This window comes from Anthonomus grandis, chromosome 22 (genome assembly GCF_022605725.1).
Source record: "Anthonomus grandis grandis chromosome 22, icAntGran1.3, whole genome shotgun sequence".
NCBI classification, from domain to species: domain Eukaryota; kingdom Metazoa; phylum Arthropoda; class Insecta; order Coleoptera; family Curculionidae; genus Anthonomus; species Anthonomus grandis.
The window spans coordinates 44,102,196-44,122,028 of NC_065567.1; the positions used below are offsets into that span (position 1 = coordinate 44,102,196).

At 33.0% G+C, this 19,833-nt stretch overlaps 1 protein-coding gene across 1 annotated transcript in view; it reads right to left on the reverse strand.

Annotated features, from left to right (window-relative positions):
- LOC126748330 (leucine-rich repeat-containing protein 4C-like) overlaps positions 1-19,833 on the reverse strand; it is a 190,383-nt gene that overhangs the window by 11,223 nt on the left and 159,327 nt on the right. Inside the window, exon 3 of the mRNA XM_050457481.1 lies at positions 4,861-5,059. The gene's annotated coding sequence lies outside the window, so the exon portion shown is untranslated. The remainder of the gene's footprint in view (positions 1-4,860; positions 5,060-19,833) is intronic.

Here is a 19,833-nt window from a genome sequence, read left to right on the forward strand (position 1 = left end):
AGAAATTATAGCATTTGTGCTTACACAATATTCTTGATTACAGCAACAATGTAGATTAAGAGAAAGAGGGAAAATGCAGTGACTAATGAAATCCTACGTAACTACTACGCTCAAAGAGCGTTACTCCACACGCTAGGTATTGCAGATAAACTGGAGTGCCGTTGGTGTTGGGATGAGGAAAAAATTGAAGATTATGTCATCGAGTGGTGTGCAGTTTCCACACGCGTTATGTTTAATATATGGGCCACACAATTTGCTTAAGAACATAACATTTGTCAGAGTGGACCGCCTTATTCGCTTCTCCAAGGCGATTGACCTCTGGTAATCTTCGGTCGGACATGACGGATTTATCAGAAAAGCTCTCTGGCGGTCTACTGTTCCACTTCACCACCACGTTTTCTGAATGACCTTTAAACGGTTTCTTTATTTGATAGTCAAAACTCAATAAAAATCTCACTCAAAATATACATCACATTTTATTTTCTTTAAACATATTGTAACGATATAGGAAACGCCGAGAATACCAGCTGATTTCTCCGGAATGACAAAAGTGGCACACCGTACGACATCTCTGGAGAGTGTATAAGATCAACAAATCTTCCGAAATCATGGTTGGCCGAGTATATAAGCCGCGTCACCGTTGGGAATCAGTTGACAGTTCAGTGCAAAGAACTTCGGACTCTTGGCGCACTATTTAAATTGGAGATAAATAATAGTAAATAAATACGGTGAAAATAAATATTTCTAGTAGCCGTAAGTGATCATACAAGTGTGTACATAAATGAGTTAACTATTCTCGTGCATCGATTATTTAAATTCACAACTTTACGAAAGGTAAAAACGCTACATTGGTGTCAAGTGTGGGGTAAGTATTGAAGGTTAACTGGACATTGCTGAAAAATAAATAATAGTGCATTCAAATAAATCGGCCTAAAATATTTGAAAATGCCAAAGCTGGTGGATTTAAAAATTGCTAAGCTGAAAAGGGTACTGGAGAGGGGCTGCTATATAACGAGAAATAATGCCAACTTGCGGGAGCGACTTTGTAACGCATTACTTCAGGAAGACGATGACCCGGACAGTTTTGTTTTTGCTGGTGCAAGCGATATCGGTAAATTGTTGCAAGGTTTGAAAAATTATTTGCCTAAATATGCTGCAAAGTTGCAAGAAAATTCTGTCAACCTGAAAGTTAAATTGCTTAAAAACACTGCAAAGGTGGAAGAAGGTTTGCAAAACGAATTGCTGCAAAATTCTTCCAACCTGCAAGCTAAATTATTGAAAAATTCTGCAAAACTGGAAGGAAACTGTGCCACAATAAGGAAGTATTATGCCAGTTTGGAGGAAAAGATTTTGGAAAAATAATGCTAATTTTGTGTAAGCTTAAAGAGAATTCGGCCAGATTGGATGAAAAGATTTAGGAAAACAACACAGAATTAAAAGACGAAATTCTGAAAAAATGTTCTCCAGTGGAAAAGCGGATTCTTTCACTGGTGGACAACAGAATCCAACAAGGTAAGAATAAAATTGCCCAATTGGATGTCAACACTATCAATGAGCTGCTGTAGACCTTCAGCAGTGGACCATAAGAGCGAGGTTTGTGCCAATACGGAATCTGTTGTCAGAGTGGCGATGCATGCTGCGAAAGTATAGTCTTAAATGACAATACCTTTACGTTTCACCTTACTGTCTAGCAAAATTAAGTGATTTACTCTGTCGAATACCTTATAAAAGTTAATATAAAATATATTTGACCAGACATTTGTATGGCGTTAAACAACATGACAAACGAATAAATTGACTGCGGCTTTGGATTGCACACCTTGAGCACTGCAAAATTCGCATCGCCCCCGCTTTTCAATAAATTTTAACTAGTAGTGACCTGTTTCCAAGACGAATATGCGATGACACGCTGTAGTTATAATGTCGTTTCTTCTGCGATATCTTGACGAAGAAGATCTTCTCTTTTGCTAATAGTTTGGAGCTTTGCTGCATAAATATAAAGAGACTTTTCTTCTATATTGGAACAAGTTCTAAGATTAGTAATATGTTTAGAAAATATGGCAGAATTTTTGTTAGATTAATAAAAGAGTCTATGGCATTTTTTTGGACCGCCTATCAATAGCATAATATTGGCGCAATTGATTAGTGGTCAACACCACCCATGAACTTATTGTAATAAGTCCAAGGTGTAGACTTTAATATGTGATTTATTATTGTCCATTTAAGTCTGACCTTAAGTAAGTCTGACCTTGATTTAAGTTTAACCTTGACCCTAAAGTAAGTTGGAGTTATTTCAAAACTACTCTCTTCGAACTTCTGGACTAGTATCCAGAACCCAGAGGAGCACAAAAAAAAAGGAAGAAAATAATTTTAATAATTTTATCACCTCTAGTATCAATGTAAGCACGAATTCGACGAAGTATGCTATCTATCACGTTATTAATTTCTCCTTGGGGAACATTTCCCCGTTTCTCTAAAACCACCTGTATAAGTTGGTCTGGGTTTTCAGGATTATTTTGATGAGCTTTATTCTTCCTTGCGATCTTTTTCTGTGCTCTATAGGATTAAGATCCGATGAGCGAGAAGGCTACTCCAAAACTACAGTACCATAATTTTCTAAAAAAACTTTTTGCAACTCTGCTGGTATGTGAAGGTACATTATCTTGCATAATTAAAAAAAAATCGCCAAAACCAACTCTCCAGAGCCTGACTACAGGTACAAAACATACCTTTGATTGGTTAGGATTTGTCGAATGGGAATTAAAGAAGTTCTTTCAATAATCATAATTCCTCCCAAAACATTACAGTACCTTATTTATATTTCGAGATAGGTTTGGCAGCACGGATGTAGCTTGTCATCGGACCGATTTTCATTTTATCCGAAAATAAGACATTCGTCCCATTTCCTAAACAGGGATTATATATACTTCTAGGTTGCAAAAGTTCCATTTGATGCTCTGTATAATATTTTGTAGGATTTCTTCTTGATATTTGGGCTACAAAGCGTTTCTGCCCTTCTGTAGTGACTCTTCCACGACTTCTCCTCGGTCTATTTTTTAGGACTCTTGTGCAATATCCGCAATTCCGATTTAAAAAAAATCTTAATTTTAGAATTGTTCATATTCTTGGGTATACAATTTTATCGATGATATATTTCCACTTTCTTTCCACAGCTGGATTAGTAACCAAATTTTTAAAAGTCCACATCTGCCTTCTATGCCGATTTTTTTATGTACTTCGTCATCTATTTCCCTTAATGTTTTAACACATTTTATCAAAGCATTTAAATTATTACAATCAATTAAATTTTTATTGTTGTTCGAAGATATCCTTTTTTAGAACGCGTCACTTAGATTGTTTTAATTTCAAAAAATACATCAAGCTGTTCTTTTAAATTAGGTTAAAAAAGATATCGGTTATTGGTAGCAACGCGCAGTGTGCTATTAATACTCTGAATAGCTCTGCTAGATAAGGATAAGTTTGTTCCCTATAGCTGATACATATTGGGCAGTAATTGGTTTTGCCAAATTTATCTTCACTCCTTTAGGACTTACTACAAATTTAATAGGCTATACATTTCTTTAAGATAATACCAACTTATTTCTAAGGGAATTTTGAGAATGATTTGATGGATTATTTTTCATGAAGTTTCTTATTAACTGCTCTTTTTTTTAGGACTCAATGTTTTCTCTATATGGTCTTCAACATTATTATAAGTGGGCGAACTGGTACATGTATGATTTATGCCGCGAGAAGTCATGGTTAAACACGTTGAATAACGTAAAACTTTTAAAGCTTTTCACTCTTCTGATCAAATAAACTTGGTAGGCACGAAATTAAATTTACCTGAAATTCCGATACATTTCATATAAATAACAAATACATACTTGTGTATCAGCTGACCTTGTAATTATTTAATTCGTACATTTCCAATTAAACTGATCCGGTAATTTTGAGGATCCTTTACTGCTTTAGATCTTACTTAGTTCATTTTTTAAAAGTTTCCCATTTATTTGCAATATCTTACTACTTTTCTTTAAACATATTAAACACATCATGATCTTTAGATTATCACATTGATTTTGTTTGAAAGGTTACAAGTAACTGACTGTTAGTATGTTGTTAATACAAAAATTTAGTTGCTAAGATACTATTTACTCATTTCTTATTTTCTTTAATGTAGTCCTTTTAAAGCATGAAATCTAAAATATAAATATCTAGTTCTAAGATTGCAAAAACATGTTAAAATGATTTTTTACTGCGATATTCAATTAAATTTAGTTTATGCTTGTGAATGTAATGCATATGTTTAAAAGTAAATATTTTAATAAATCATGTATTTAAAGAATATTTAATTATTTTTAAAAAATTTTTTATACAATTTAATTAGAAAATAAATAGCCAAAAAAAATAAATTTTTTAAATTCTTTGAGAAAATAACCTTGAAAGAGGGTTTAAAAAACGGTCCATTTTTTGTTTTTTTTTTTGGAAATGTTTCTTGTAACTGCCATTTAAAGTTGATTCAAGCGCTCTGTGGTGGTTAATGTTCCAGACTTAGCTTTCAGAGTGATATTTGAAATATGGCAAAAAAATTTAGGAGAATAATAGAGTTTGTTTATATTTATTGTTACTATTATTACACTTATCCCCTGCATTCATTCAAACATAGTAAATTTATTAAGGTGTAGCTCACATACGTAACTAAAGACAGACTTAAACTTTTTGTTGAAATGTGAATTTGGTCGGAAAATCTATATATAGTGCAACGTTCTCATTGGTTATTATTACGTTGCTTTATTACTACCAACTAAGTTTTGGAATAACTAAAAATTAGCAACACAATTCTTAACTAAAAATTACCTTTTGAAGCACATGTAATGAAAATGGCTTCAGTAATTGGACAGTTTCCTTTGGTTGTAGTTATTTAGAGAGTAACGATTATTCTGGCCCCTTTTTCTTATTAAGTAGTTCTTACAGCTCTGCATGCGTTCTTAAAATCATCTTATGTCCAGTAGCAGTAAATCCTGAATTTTATCCACTGTGACTGCATATTCCTAATCTGCAAACAAACGTGATTTTTAAAATGTGAGGTTACTGAAATAATTATTATAAGCTTATAGCTACACGTACTCATATTAATCGACGAAATATTGTACGCTAAGGGACGCTAAACAGATGCCATCTGGATCACACTTATACCAGAAATACTAAAAGAAATATATTAAAAAAAAAATTATGTACTTAGAAAATCTAAGTTAAAACCTGAGAGCAAAATAATTATTAAATAAATTTTTTTGTATATATCTTGATCTCGAGGTCATAGGGCGCCTGGGTGGTTGTTGGTCGATGTTCCTCTTCACATGTTCACATTTATATTACTGAATATGTTATTATATATGCTTGTTTCCTGGCTATTTTTTTCTTTTTCTTAGTTTTTTTTATTATTTATTTTTCTTAGTCTATCAGTTACATAATCGTGAAAGAATCCTATTTTGTCCATATGTCAATTATATCATTATTAATAAGTTATTGTTATATTATTGTTATGCCACGATACATTGTTTTGAATTTGAATTTGAAACAAACTTTTATGCCAGGAACATAAACTATTTATTTAAAACGTCAGATTACAAAACCTTCACCTGACTCGCTTTCGTATAAAACGCAGTCCTTTTTACAGACCCATGGATTTCTATCGATAGAGACCAGTAATTTTAAGACAATACTGTCTGACAAGTGGAAGTTGTAAAGATTTTGGTTTTTTATTTAATTTAGCTTAACTTTCTGGTAATTAATGAAAACATCTGACTTCCACATAGTCTAATTTATTTCTGTTTTAAGCAGTATTACAAAGGTGTCAGTGTGTATTTGTGTCAATACTGAGAAATGCAATTATAACATACTTTATATTTACTGAATCGACATACGTGTGGTCTATAATATTAATTATTAAATCTACTGGATATTTTACCGCCACTTTTTCTGAATGTAAATTTCTGGAGACTGTAATATAAAAGTAAAACTCCTGTAGTAACTTATATAAAATAAAATAGAATAAAATATAATTAATCCTTTTTACCTTACAATTACTTCTATAAAAAAAAAACATAAAATGCTATTGCTAAAATTGAACCTAGAGACTTATTTTTGATAATATTGTTTAGTTCTATATTTATGAATGAATTACAATGTTTTTATTGTCCTTTACAATTATAACATTTGGAGATTCATTCATCATTTTAACTACTAAATAGGGACCCAAGAAACATGGACTTGAGAAACAATTGGCAGTGTTTATAATATTATTTTTATCCTCGATTTATAATAGGCGTACTTATTTGTTTTTTTGTTATTTAAATGTAAGTATTTCGGAAACAGTTGAGTTTTGAGATAAGATGTGTTATACGAAACTTGCTTGGAATGTCGCCTATATTTCATAAATGCAATAAAAAATATAGCATTCCATTTAAAAAAATGACCGATGACGTCATATCTTTTTTTGTTCCACCCTGTATACAAAAATTTATGTGAAATAATGCGCAACTTAAAATAAAAATCGACGGGTCCGAGCGTTTTTTAAAAAAATCATGTCTCTAATTTTTATCGAATTTATGCGGAACTTAGGCGGTCACTGTAGGTTCGTTTCACTATTGTTTTTCACTTATAATACGGAATGGGCTTGGTGGGGAAATAAACTGAAAACATTTCAGATACTGCTCTAAAACTTTTTCCCGCATAATGCCACTTAATTATGGCTATTTTCTCGTCGATTGAATAATTCATACTTGTTTTCAAATATCGATAGTCACTGATTTATTGACATTTTTCCTCAGGTCAGTGACAATATTCATTTTACTGGTGCCCGTTTGGTTTTACCCGAACCGAAAATTTGCTAACATTTAATTAAATAATTCAAGATTCGCTTATTAAAATTTTTTGAAACTTTGCACGAGGGTTTGCCAAATTGGTTTCTTCAAAAAGTTATCTTAAATTTTTTCTGTAAAATGTACAGGGAAGCCAATAACTGACCCCCTAAAAATTTACATGGGATTTCCTACGTTCTGCTCGGCGACGCACCACCCGGTAGAGTTAATCATATGTATAATAATATCTTCTATAAAAGAGCGACACATTTTTAACATTTTTAAATTGATTGAGTCTATACCAATAATAAAATTGAATGTATTTCCTGAGAAGTTGTTGTAAAATTATAAACATTATTGTTGTAGTATTCTATCTTATCCCTTCATTACTCCGGTACTGTTTGTAAAAACAAGGTGAAATATTTATTTATATTTTCAGCGTTTGATAGATTTGGCGGAATAGTACTGTTATTTTGTGAAGTAATATTTAAGTCTTGGAGGTTTTCCAAAGCTTAGAAGTATTTTTAAGTTGAGAAATATTTAATATGTGATTACTGATTTCTTTTCTAATACAAGATAATGTATGATTTCCTAAAGTCTTATAATAATTGTAATTAGTTTCCATTTTAGTCTTTTTATATTTTTGCCATGCTTTATCTCTGCAATTCACGAATATCTCTGGTAAGCCAAGGAGCTCTAGGTTTTGTTGCTCTTACCTTTCGAATTGGAGCATGTTTATCAAAAAGCGAAATGATAAGATCATTGAAGATATTAACTTTTTTTTCTATGCTTCTTTCCCAAAAAATTCTATGCCATGCTATTGTAACGAAATTCGGGAACACACTTTTATTGTCAACGTCAAAAACACTAACCTAACTCGCCTTGACTGTCGTTTAATTGTTTCCAAGGTAAAAACTGACTAAACAATTATTAAAACTGAATGAATTGTCACGAAGCGCGTCCTTTTTAAAACCCGGTGGAACAATTTCGAAATATTTAGATATTTATCTTCATTGTTTTTGCTCAAAAAGACCAATAATTTTAGGAGAATACTGACAATCAAAGCAAGCAAGTATACAAATTCTAGAAAATTATAACTACAGGGATTTACAATAATATAACCTAAATAACCTAAATTGGGGCCAAAATTGGGCTCTCGAACAAGATGAACTACTTAAAAACTAAACACTATAAATAAAAATAATAAACCAAGCGTAAGTAGAATCCTAAAGAAACCCTACGAATCAACTTTAACTACAGAACACTAATAAAATTGTACAAAAACTAGGAGAATAATTAACGTATTTACATTTTCATGATACTTTGTTTTGTAAATCATTTTTAAAAGGATTTAGATTAAAGTTGTCAAAAGTCCTACTTTATAAGTTTAATAGATATTTTAACAAAAAGAGAATATGATAATAATAATAACGTTTATTAATTCCCAATACAATTAATAATTCGATATTTACATTGCTGTAAAAGAAATAATAATAATATAATTGTGCGGTATTAAATGGCCTAATTTTCAGCATCATAACATTTACGTTGAAGCCACGAAGTAAACTGTTTATTTATTAATTTATTTTTTATAATTATATATATAAGAATATATTTATAAAATAAAAAGGGAGGAAGAGAGAGAGAGAGAACAGTAAGAGAGATCGAAAGAAAAGAAGGCGTAAAGAAGAGATGACACTATAAATGCAGCGCTACATCGTAATGTTTTTCCAAATTGATTTTCTAAATGAGCGGACTGACAATGTTAAATCACTAATTTTATACTTATTTATCAGCTTCGCAGCATTATAGGAAAAAGGTGATTTAAAAATTTCCTTATGATGTCTTGAAATGTCAATAAGATATCTTTGTCTTAGGTTTACATGATGTGCTGAAGTTCTTAGTTTAATTTTATTAAAAAGGTAGTGAGGGGTGCGATTTTTTTAAATTTTATAATAAAAAGAAACTGAATGTAGCTCTCTACGTCTTGCCATATCTAACCATTTTACATCTTTAAGCTTATAAGTAATACTGTTGCCTCTTCGTAAACCAAAAATAAATCTTAGACAGGAGTTTTGAACAACTTGAATTCGACGTTTTGTTTCATTATCCAAGCATGGGCCATAAATTGAGTCACAAAAGTTAAGGTGAGATAAGACTAATAAGGATTCGCATAATGTTTTTTTGTTGTTTGATTTAAATAATGTCTGTGTAGATAAATCATTTTTAGGGTTGAATAGGCTATTTTAAGTTTTGTAGTGATGTGTTCTTTAAATCGTAATCTATGATCTCTTATTAGACCCAAGTTTTTTGCACATCTTTAATTGAATCTTTTCATTTCCTATTATTAAATGTAGATCATTAACTATATTCATTCAGTGAATGTCACTGGCAAACACAATTGCTACAGATTTGGCTGGATTAAGTTTAAGCTGCACATTTGTCGATTTTTCGTATAAATACTGAAAATCACTATTTATTTTTAAATTGGCTTCCTCAGTACCAGGAACAGTGAAGCTGTAAATTAATTGGGTATCATCAGCATACATATGGTGATCACAGTATTGAAGGCATTTGTAGATGTTACAAGTGTAACTAGAATATAAGAGGAGGCCCCGAATGCTTCCTTGAGGAACACCAGCTGTTATTTTTGCACTACTTGAAACAGACTCACCGATCCAAACTCTTTGAAACCTATCTGTTAAATATGATTTAATTAGCCTTAATGCTATGTCAGACAACCTAATATACTGCAGTACTGCCAACAACAGTTCATGGTTTAAAGTGTCAAATGCTTTAGAGCAGTGTTACTCAAACTTTTTTCGTGACGGAACCTTTTTAAAAAACTCAATTTTTAACGGAACCCTAAACTCTAAGCTAAAATCAAAAGCAGTTATATGTGAATTGTTTATTAATAATCATACAAAAAGAGATAGATACAGTAAGTAGTGAGTTAGTAAACAAATGATAACACTAAGTTCATTTAATGCGAGGCATGTAATTGTTTTTTATTCCTCATCAACTGGGTAATGTCAGGCTTGATAGAAGAAAGTTAAATTCTCATGTCTGGTTCGGCATCAAGTCTATTGCGGTATTTTGTTTTTGTAGCTGTATATGCTGAAAATCCCGTTTTACACAAATACGTTGTTGGGAACGGTAGAAGAACATTCAAAGCTTCTGTGGCAAGTTGTGGATATTCATCACGAACCCTGCACCAAAAATCATTTAGTGAAATTGTTTTGAACAATGATTCCGTGCTTGTATCCGATGTCATTTCTAGAAATGATTCATAGATCTGATTTGACATATTTTCAGGCTTCTGCAATTTAGATGAAAAAGGGTTTTGAATCCATGAGTTTATTTTCAGTTTTGTATTCTGTTCTTCAGGAAAGTAAGATTCAAAAGTCCCTTGCAGATTATTGAGATATTGCACCAATTCAACAAATATTTTATTTTGAAATATTTCTGTATCACTAAGACTATGGTGACTAAGGAACTCACTTAGCAATGAAAAGCTTTCGATTTCTCTCTTACCAAAACATGTAATCAAAAAATCTAATTTTCTTTTAAAGGCAGTTATTTTGTTGTTAGCATTGAAAACTATTGTCTGTTCTCCTTGTAGTGACAGGTTTAATTCGTTGAGTTTTCCAAACATGTCTGCTAAAAATGCTAGTCTAAATAACCAGCTTTTATCGGACAAACGGTATTTTAAATTAAAAGGAGTATCTGTAAGAAAAGCTTCTAATTCTGTTCTTAGTTCAAAAAGCCTTGTCAAAGTTTTACCCCGAGACAACCATCTCACTTCAGTATGGAGCAATAGTGTTTTATGATGGCTACCATAATCTTTACATAATATTGAGAACAATCGGGATTGTAGTGGACGTGACTTGACAAAATTAATTATTTTTACTGACTCATCAAGAACCAATTTTAGATTTGGTGGCATTTTCTTAACCGCGAGTGATTTTTTATGCAGGATGCAGTGGCTGGAACTACAATTTGGCGCTTCCATTTTTATTCGTGATATTGCTCCTGCTGTTCTACCTGTCATTGCCTTGGCTCCATCGGCACAAATATCAATGCAATCATTCCAATCGAGTTGGTTTTCTTGAAAAAATATGTTAATCGTGTTAATAATGTCTTCTCCGGTTGTGTTAGTAAGCAGCGATGAGCACATAAGCAAGTCTTCTTAGAGTGAATGTTTGTATGGATATCGCACAATTACTAGCAACATGGCCAGTCCAGCAATATCAGTCGATTCATCCATTTGCAAGACGAATTTGTTATTTTGAAACCGTGAAACCAGTTCTTATATTATGTTTGCTGCGATATCCCCAATTCGGCGCGTAACTGTATCGTTCGAAAGCAGTACTGGATAAAGGTGCTTTACAGATTTTTCGTCGAGCATACATTTTGTTATGTCTACCACACATGGTTTTATTAGCTTTTCAGCGATAGTGTGCGCTTCTCCTGCTTGGGCAATGCGGTAACTAACCAAATACGATGCCTCCGTGGCCTCTTTTCATTCACAGTCTGAGTCGCATACGTCATAGTTTTTTGGCTTCTTAATAATTGTTCTTTTTTACGTAGAAAAAATTCTTTACTTTTGTTTTTGAAGTCGGGATGTACAGTTTCTAAATGTCGGCGCATTTTAGCAGGTACCATCGAACTATTAGGAAGGAGTTTGCTGCACAACATACAAAGAGGTGAGCCGTTGGAACCAACAAATCCGAGATTAATCTATGATTCGTCATACTTTCGTTTTTTCACCTTCAGTGTGTCATTAGATGTTTTACTACTTGAACTTGAGACCATAAAACTAGAACTTGACGCCGTCATATCACCTTGATTTGAATTTGACGCATCATTCAAACGAACCACATTTTTGCAACACCTTTAAGCCAGTGCTCCATTCTTCTTTAACACTAATTTGATTTGGTCAATTTTATGACAAATAGTATCTCTTGACGCACGAAATACAAAATTTTACAACCACTACGAACAAGAACAAGACAAACGAACATAATATACTGAGCGCGGTGTGAGTAAATTTTGCGGTATAATGCTTGATTAATAAATTCTCCGCGCCAAACAATCCTCCTTTATATTATACCCTCAACTATCGAATCATCTCGAATTCCTCAGAAACTTCGGAGAGCCAGACGATTTTCTCCGAAGTATGCGTCGACTCACGAGCACGAGAAACAGCGCGACGAACCGAGGTCATTCGATTGCTTATAGTCCGGGGGCGAATGGTGGCGTACGAGTAACGCTGTAACATTTCGATGTAATAGGTCGGGCATTTACTAAGGCTCGATGCACACGAGCGATTTCGTTCGCGACGTCATCGCGGCGAGATCGCCGCGAGAACGCCGTTCTACAGTGCACACGAGCAAGTTTATTTAAGAGAAATCGCGTTCAACGGACTTTAGCATGGATGGTTCAAGACGTGTTGCAGTGGCGTACCATTATTTGTACAAAAATTCAAAAAGAAAATATTGGGTACATCCTCTTGTCAGTGCTAGACTTCTGAAAGGAGCTTTTGTGACGTTATTTAGTGATATACAAGAAGATCCCTTAAAATTCTTTAACTATTTTAGAATGAGTATTCGGTCATTCAACGAACTATCTAATAAATTGGAAGATAAAATAAAAGGTGAAAATACAGTTATGCGACTTGCAGTTAACCCAGTAGAGATGTTGGCTGTAACATTAAGGTAAATAATTTTTGTTAGTTTGTCAATATTTTATTTCATCTCAACTCGTACAAATCATTTGAATTGTTTTATAATGAATATGTAACAGTAAAAGTGAACTAATACCTAACATTATGAAATAAAATATTACACAAAAAAAAATCAATTCTAGTTATAATGATTTACTTAATTGAAAATGACTAAACATACAGGGTGTTCATTTTAAATGTTACCACCTTGATTGTAGAGAAAATGTACATTAGAAAATTTTGAAAATTTGGCAACGTTGTAGGACCATTGGGCACATATATATAGATATCTTTGGCGATGAAGCGTTGCCTCTTCTATGACAAACCGGCAACGTCTTTGTTAATTTAAAAGGAATGCCCTGTATAATATGATTACATTTTTGGATTCTAAGCAAAATTTTAAGAATTTTAATGTATCACATTTCATAGTGTTATTCAACTGTTTTTAATATAATACACACCACTGATAATGACGCGAGCGCAAGCGACCGGGGCGAGCCGTGTGAATTGCTCAATGTTCCAACAAGTACTGCTTACCCGCAGAGCGAGGCTCAGCGAGGAATTTTGGCCGCGAAGTAGCAGCCCCCGGCGAGCGCCGGCGGTTAGCAGCGTCTACTCGGCGTATTCGCTGCGATTTCGCCTGCGCGTGAATCGCACCATTTGATCCTTTGCTCTGCTACATGCGCACGAGAAAACTTCGCGGCGAGCTCGCAGCGAAGAAATTTTGCTATGAAAATCGCTCGTGTGCATCGAGCCTTAATAATTCATATTTTAAATTTTCGTATATGTACCAGTAACACCTATAAGTAGGCGTTTCGTTTTGGTTGTTTATTTTTATCTTAGGTAACTTTATTCTTATAGGTTCCACTTTAATACATGCATTCATTTATTATGACTGCTGGCGGAGCCCTACCGGAGGTTTCGCAGAGCACCGGGGCTCCGCGGAGCACACTTTGAGTAACGCTGCTTTAGAGTAGTTTAGCATAACAAGAACAGATGCATTTTTCAAATCTGATGATTCAAATATTGAATCAGTGACCCCAGCAAGAGAGACGCCACTAAAAAGCACCCGATTCCCGCCGGTGATCGTGTATGTTCGGAGAAAAATTCGGTGGTTTGACGTAAATGACAAGAATAACGACACGAATGTTCCCGCTTTTTTTTGCGTTTGGTGGTTGTTTACTTTCGTAAAAAAGCTTTAACTAATTTGATCGATTATTGCGATTATACTGAACTTGTTTCTTTGTGAAATATTGACCATATTGTTGTTTATAGTGTTTTAAAATAATACCTGAAAAGCTGTATTAATTCCAATTCAGCGATTTTAGCTGTAAAGATAGACTGCCCTACTCAAAACCATCAGAATCAGGACCAAACTATCAACAAAAATATGTGCCACTTATGCAGTAAAATGTTTTCTTCCATTTCAGCTAAGAACAAACATATTAAAGTTATTCATAAGCAGCAGCTCCCAGATAACTCAAAGTCACACATTTCTTGTCCCTTATGCAAAGAGACTAAGTATTCTTGTGAGACTTATCAAAGACTTGAAGCTCATTTACAGGTAAGTCATGATACCAAAATAGAGTCCTCAACTTTTCATTTTTCCAGAGAAGAAAGATTTGAGGAATAGTTAAGAGAGCATAAAATAAGCACAAACTATGCACTTGTTCACACAAGGAAAATTGAAGACAAGTTGAAAAAGTATATTGTTGCAATCGGAGCGATTTTAGAGGTAATTTGTAGCAATTTCAAATGTTCATTATGGTGTGTGAGCAAAGGAAGGGAAGCGATTCTGTTTTACGTGAACTCCTTGGGGAATGTTCTTCCAATAATATTGATGCTAGCCATAGTCTAGAAATTGAAACGTTTGTTAATGAGAAGACGACTGAAAATCAACAAGTAGCAGTACAACGATTGAACAAGCAATCAACAAGAGAAATTGAAAGTGTATCAAACTTTTTAAGATCTTTAAATGATGAAACTTATGATATGTAAGTTATCTTTTTATAAAATTATATAAGATATATTAACATATACCTGTAAATGTCTAGGTGCATGAGACAACTGACATCAATGATGGAACAGATAAATAAGACAAATACAATTAAACGAAAAGTCGACAAACAAGTTTATTTTCCATCAAAGAAGAAGAAGGAGCAGTAAATAAAAATAATAAATTGTATATTTTTTTCTATTTATCAGTATTTTTTTATATAATAGTAGGTATATTTTTATAGGTTTAAATAAATATGTATGTATATGTGTATTATAATTTTTTATGTAAGTTTTAGGCAAATAATTGAAAAAACATTACCTATCTCATAAGTTTCTGGCAGTTTCTTCTTATGAGTATTAATCGAAACTGCGAATTGTAAATTAGTATTTTAGCATAAAATAATTAAGTTTCTTTTCAAATCAGTCATATACATGTGTTTGCAGCATTTATAAAATAAAACTTAATATATGATACATTTATATAACAGTATAACTAATTAAATCCATTGTGTTTTCACTTACCAAAAATTACCTCTCTACCTAGGTATAAAAGTTATTTAAAAAAATAGGTACTTATTTCAAAAAGATTAATAACATTTATATATTTAAGATTAAAATTAAGTACAATACTACAATATTTTATAAATTTTGTTTTCCTTTTGATACATCCACATATAGAGAACTTTAAAAAATAATAGTTATTTGTATAACAAAAGGGAGCAAAGTGCATAATTTCCTTAAGTGGATGAAGTTTGATCCAGCAAAAGCATCCACAGTGAGGAAATGACACTGCTCCTACAGTACTTCATATTCTACTTTCATTCTTATGAATAAGCACAATTTAATGTAAAAAATTAATTTTATAAAAAATAATAAGCAAAATATAGTCAAATAAAAAAATTCAATTATGCAGGGAAATAAAATTAAAAATTTTCTTATAAGGTAGTAGAAAAATAAAATTTTCAAATAACACTTTCTTAAAAATAAACTATAGTAATTTTAAATAATATTCAAAATCAAATAAATCCATGTCCGCCCAAAGAAATTTTTAAAAACATTTATTCAAAAAAAAATAATTCAATTTCCATTCCATTGGATCGTTCAACCAAACTGCGTTTTTTTGATATTTACATTAGGGTATTATGTATAAAATTAATAATTCAATTTTCTTGTTTGCAGCCTTTATTTATATTTAATTTATTTAAAGAATCAATAATTAAAATTATTCCAGAAACGCTATTTTTTATTTTAATTAAATTATTATTTACATTAATTCTTATTGCCAAAAACCGTTGCTTCTAGCAGCAAACATTGCTTTTTTGTTGGTTGCCCGCCATTCACATTATATTTAAATATCCGAATGGGACAGTCGGAGATAGCCGAATGGTGACGGGAATCGGGTGCTTTTTAGTGGCGTCTCAGCAAGAGTTGTCTTACAACTATGCCCTTGTCTAAAACCGGATTGTTTAACGGGTAAAATATTGTTAGAAATTACAAAAGTCTGACAATCTGAGTCTCCAATACTTTTTCTAAAATCTTGGATAAGCAAGGAAGGATAGAGATTGATCGAAGGTGGCTAAATTCCTTAGGGTTGTTACATTTGCACAATGGACTGAGTTTGGCTTGCTTCCATGAATCAGGAAATGTATCTGATATCAAGCAAAAGTTTACAAGATGTCTAATATGAGGAATTAAAAATGGACAACAGTATAAAATAAGATTTAAATTTAATTTATCTTGGCGAATTGTATTTGATTTTAGGTTATAAACTACTTTTAATATATCGCTATTTGCCACAGAAATAAAAGAAAATGAATTTGTAATATTGAGCTTGTTATTTAGATAGGATAATAATGTTTCATTATGTATATTTTGATTATTGGTATTCAACAATGAAAAATAATTATTTAATTCATGAACGTTGGACAGATGTTCTGGAATGTGGTTTGATCTATTTTTTATTATGTTTATTTTTTTAAGTTCTTGCCATTTCTGCTTAGTGGTACCTTGCTTAAAGACGGTATTCAGATAAGCTTTTTTTCCGGTCTTATGGCCGATGTTGTAAAATTACGAAATTCTTTATAGTAAACCTAGTGATTGGGGTTTTTAGTGGCTCGGAATCTATTAAGTGCTTTATTGCGAAGTTTTATTATAAGACGAATGTTATCTGTAATCCATGGTGAGTACGGTTTGGTTTTGCCATTGACACTGACGAGAGGGGCATGTTTGTCAAACAATCTTAATAAATTAAGGAAAAAGTCCATTCTGAAGTGGAGTCAATATAATATTGAAAAGTTAGTAGGGGAAGTCTTTTCTCCACAAATAAAATGCTAATCCTCTAATTTCAGGAGTGATGCATTTCGGCAAGTGTTCTTGCCATCATCAGACTCTAAAATATATTACAAACAGTTCAAAAACATATACGAACATTTTTTTCTTGACAGGTGACATAAAAAATTCAGATAAAATTATGAAATTGTAAAATACTTACTGAGTTACTTAACACATACACAAATTCTAAACAATAACAAATAATACTTGACTGGTACATTGCACGACATCTAGTGAACAGTTAAAATTATAACAAAATTGAACAATATGAGATTAGCAGATTTCTACTGAGTACTGGGAGCGAGTGAGAGAGAACTATCGGACTGTAGTGTTATAGGGTGTGAATAAATAAACAAATAAATGTGTGTTAATAAGTCAAATCAAATCAAATGTCAGTGTTACTGTTAGGACCCAAGGAATTAAAGAAAGTGTTGCTCTCAAATTGAGTTTGCTCATTAATGCAAGTGTAAACCGGTGATTTGATGGCTTTATTTATTTCCAGGATTTCCAAAAGATCTAACCTTAACCCCTTCTGACAAACATGGAGCACCTCGGTATCCGCCCCAGGCTCGAACCCATGTCCGATCTTAATAATACGATTGGCGAAAGGAGAAGAGGTATTGGTTATAAATCGGTTTCTATTCTTTTCAATGAGTTTATTATGTTCTTTGACTCTCGTCTCGATTCTCCTTCCGCTTTGTCCGATGTAGCACACATTGCAGTCAGGATGAGAACATTTTAGTCTGTAAACACCAGATCTGTGTGTGACGGGAATTTTATCTTTGGTGTTGACTAGAGATTTAGACGAATTATTCGAAGTCCTGAAACAAACACGCAACCGCTCATCGGAGTCCCTCGACAAACTCTTGGCAACCTGATGGGATATGTTTCCAAAATATGATATGCTTCTGTACACACATTACTGTAAAATGTGCCGGGCCATTCAAGTGTGGAATATTCAAGTACATGTTGTTTATTTTAAGGGTGGCATATTTTTATTATGTAGATTCAGTCTAAAGTCATAAACTGTCAAAAAGAAGGTAAAGATAAAAATTGATATTTTATATAAATCTAAAATCCCAAGGGAAACCACGGCAAGAACAAGAAGGAGTGATGCAGCTGGAGCCTTAAATACACACAGTCAACCGTCTTTTCCCAGGGCTTTTACAACAGCCAAGAACCGGCAAGAAATCATATTAAATAATCTATACAAAAATAAAAAATTAATTCTATGTTTATACAAAAACGAAAAGACCCAAATCTGAAGGCTTATGTTAGTACAGTACATCATACTCCCATAAACAGGGCAAAAGTTGGTTTAAAAAACAAATAAAAAGAAAAATTATAAAGCCCATTTTCTTATATAATCTTTAATAATAATCAGAGCAACAAATAAAAGTTTTAAATGGGATTTGTCCCTTAGAGTTTTTGAATTGAGGAAAAACTCGGTGAAAACAGTGAGTATAAATAATCCCAAGACAGCATAAAAAAACGAGGAAAATTCTTCAACACTACAATCTTAATCGACTGCAGGCACAAAATTTGCCAATTCCTGTCGCAGACAAAATAGACAAAGCTACACCGGACCAGTTCTTCGCAAGAAATAGTTAATATATGGATCTCTTCGTACTTTCTTTTGAACCAACTTAACATAAGACAAATGTATCAACACCAATAGAAGACGGTAAAGATCAAATAAAAAAAATCAAACTCGGAGGCAATAGACCTCCTTTATTTTCTCTTATTGTGATGCTAAATAAAATAAGCTAGTAGTTTGTGGACTGTATTTCTATATTTTTAAAGAGAGGACATTATTTATTTGTTGTTGACTGGCTGGCGGGCGTTGTGAGAGAGAGAGAGAGAGAGCTCGCTCTTGATTCTCGCGCGGCCTTACATAAAATGCGGGATTGCCAATATTCAAGAAAAATCTAATATTGCGAATTAGTACACTGCTACCCGAAATAACCGCCGGCCTTGAAAAAAAAACCTTTAGGCTCAAAGCTAATTACAAATAAGTTATGGCACTGGTCACTACAATCATTACCTTAACTCATTAGAATATAAACACCTTTGTACTTCACAAATTTAAATAATGGTAAATCAACTTCTATTCCTATAAGTATATGTTCATTAAAAAGTCAATTTTCGGTAATAGAAAAATGTTCGAGAGGATCTACGGGAAGAACACACAGCTTATGGATTGTTCGGCAAAAAACTCCGGTTGCTGTTCGCACACTGACAACACGTACTAGTCCGTCAGGCACTGGATGCACATCGACGACCCTGCCCAGCTTCCATTGTAGAGGAGCAACACCATCGTCTTTTAGCACTACCATGGTTCCCAATTCGACATTATCTGCAGCTCGCTGCCATTTAGATCGCTGTTGCAGCGTGGTCAAGTATTCTGTGGCCCAATGTGTCCACAGATCCTGGATCATTTGTTGTAATTGGTGGGGTTAATGATTGGACATCCTCAAAAGTAAGTGATTTAATGCCGATTATTCGCGTGATATGATATTTCACGGATTTTATCGCTGATTCCCATAATCCCCTCTGGTGAGGTGACCTTGGCGGAATAAATCGCCAATCTATGCTATTTTTCAACATAAGATTCGTTATAGCCGCATCCCTCTGAATCTTAGCTAAGTATCTTTGAGTCTTCAATCATTCGTTGCTAGCACCAACAAAATTGGTACCGTTATTAGAATAAATTCTCTAACATAATCCACGTCTAGAAACAAACCGTTTAAGAAAGAATGAGCGGTGAGATCGCTAACTGCTTCTATATGAACCGCCTTCGTCGAAAAACAAACAAACATACACAAATACCCCTTTATGATGCACCTATTTCGAAGCTTACCGTCTTTAACGTTAAACGGTACTGCAAAATCGATTCCACAGATTGAAAAGGGCCTA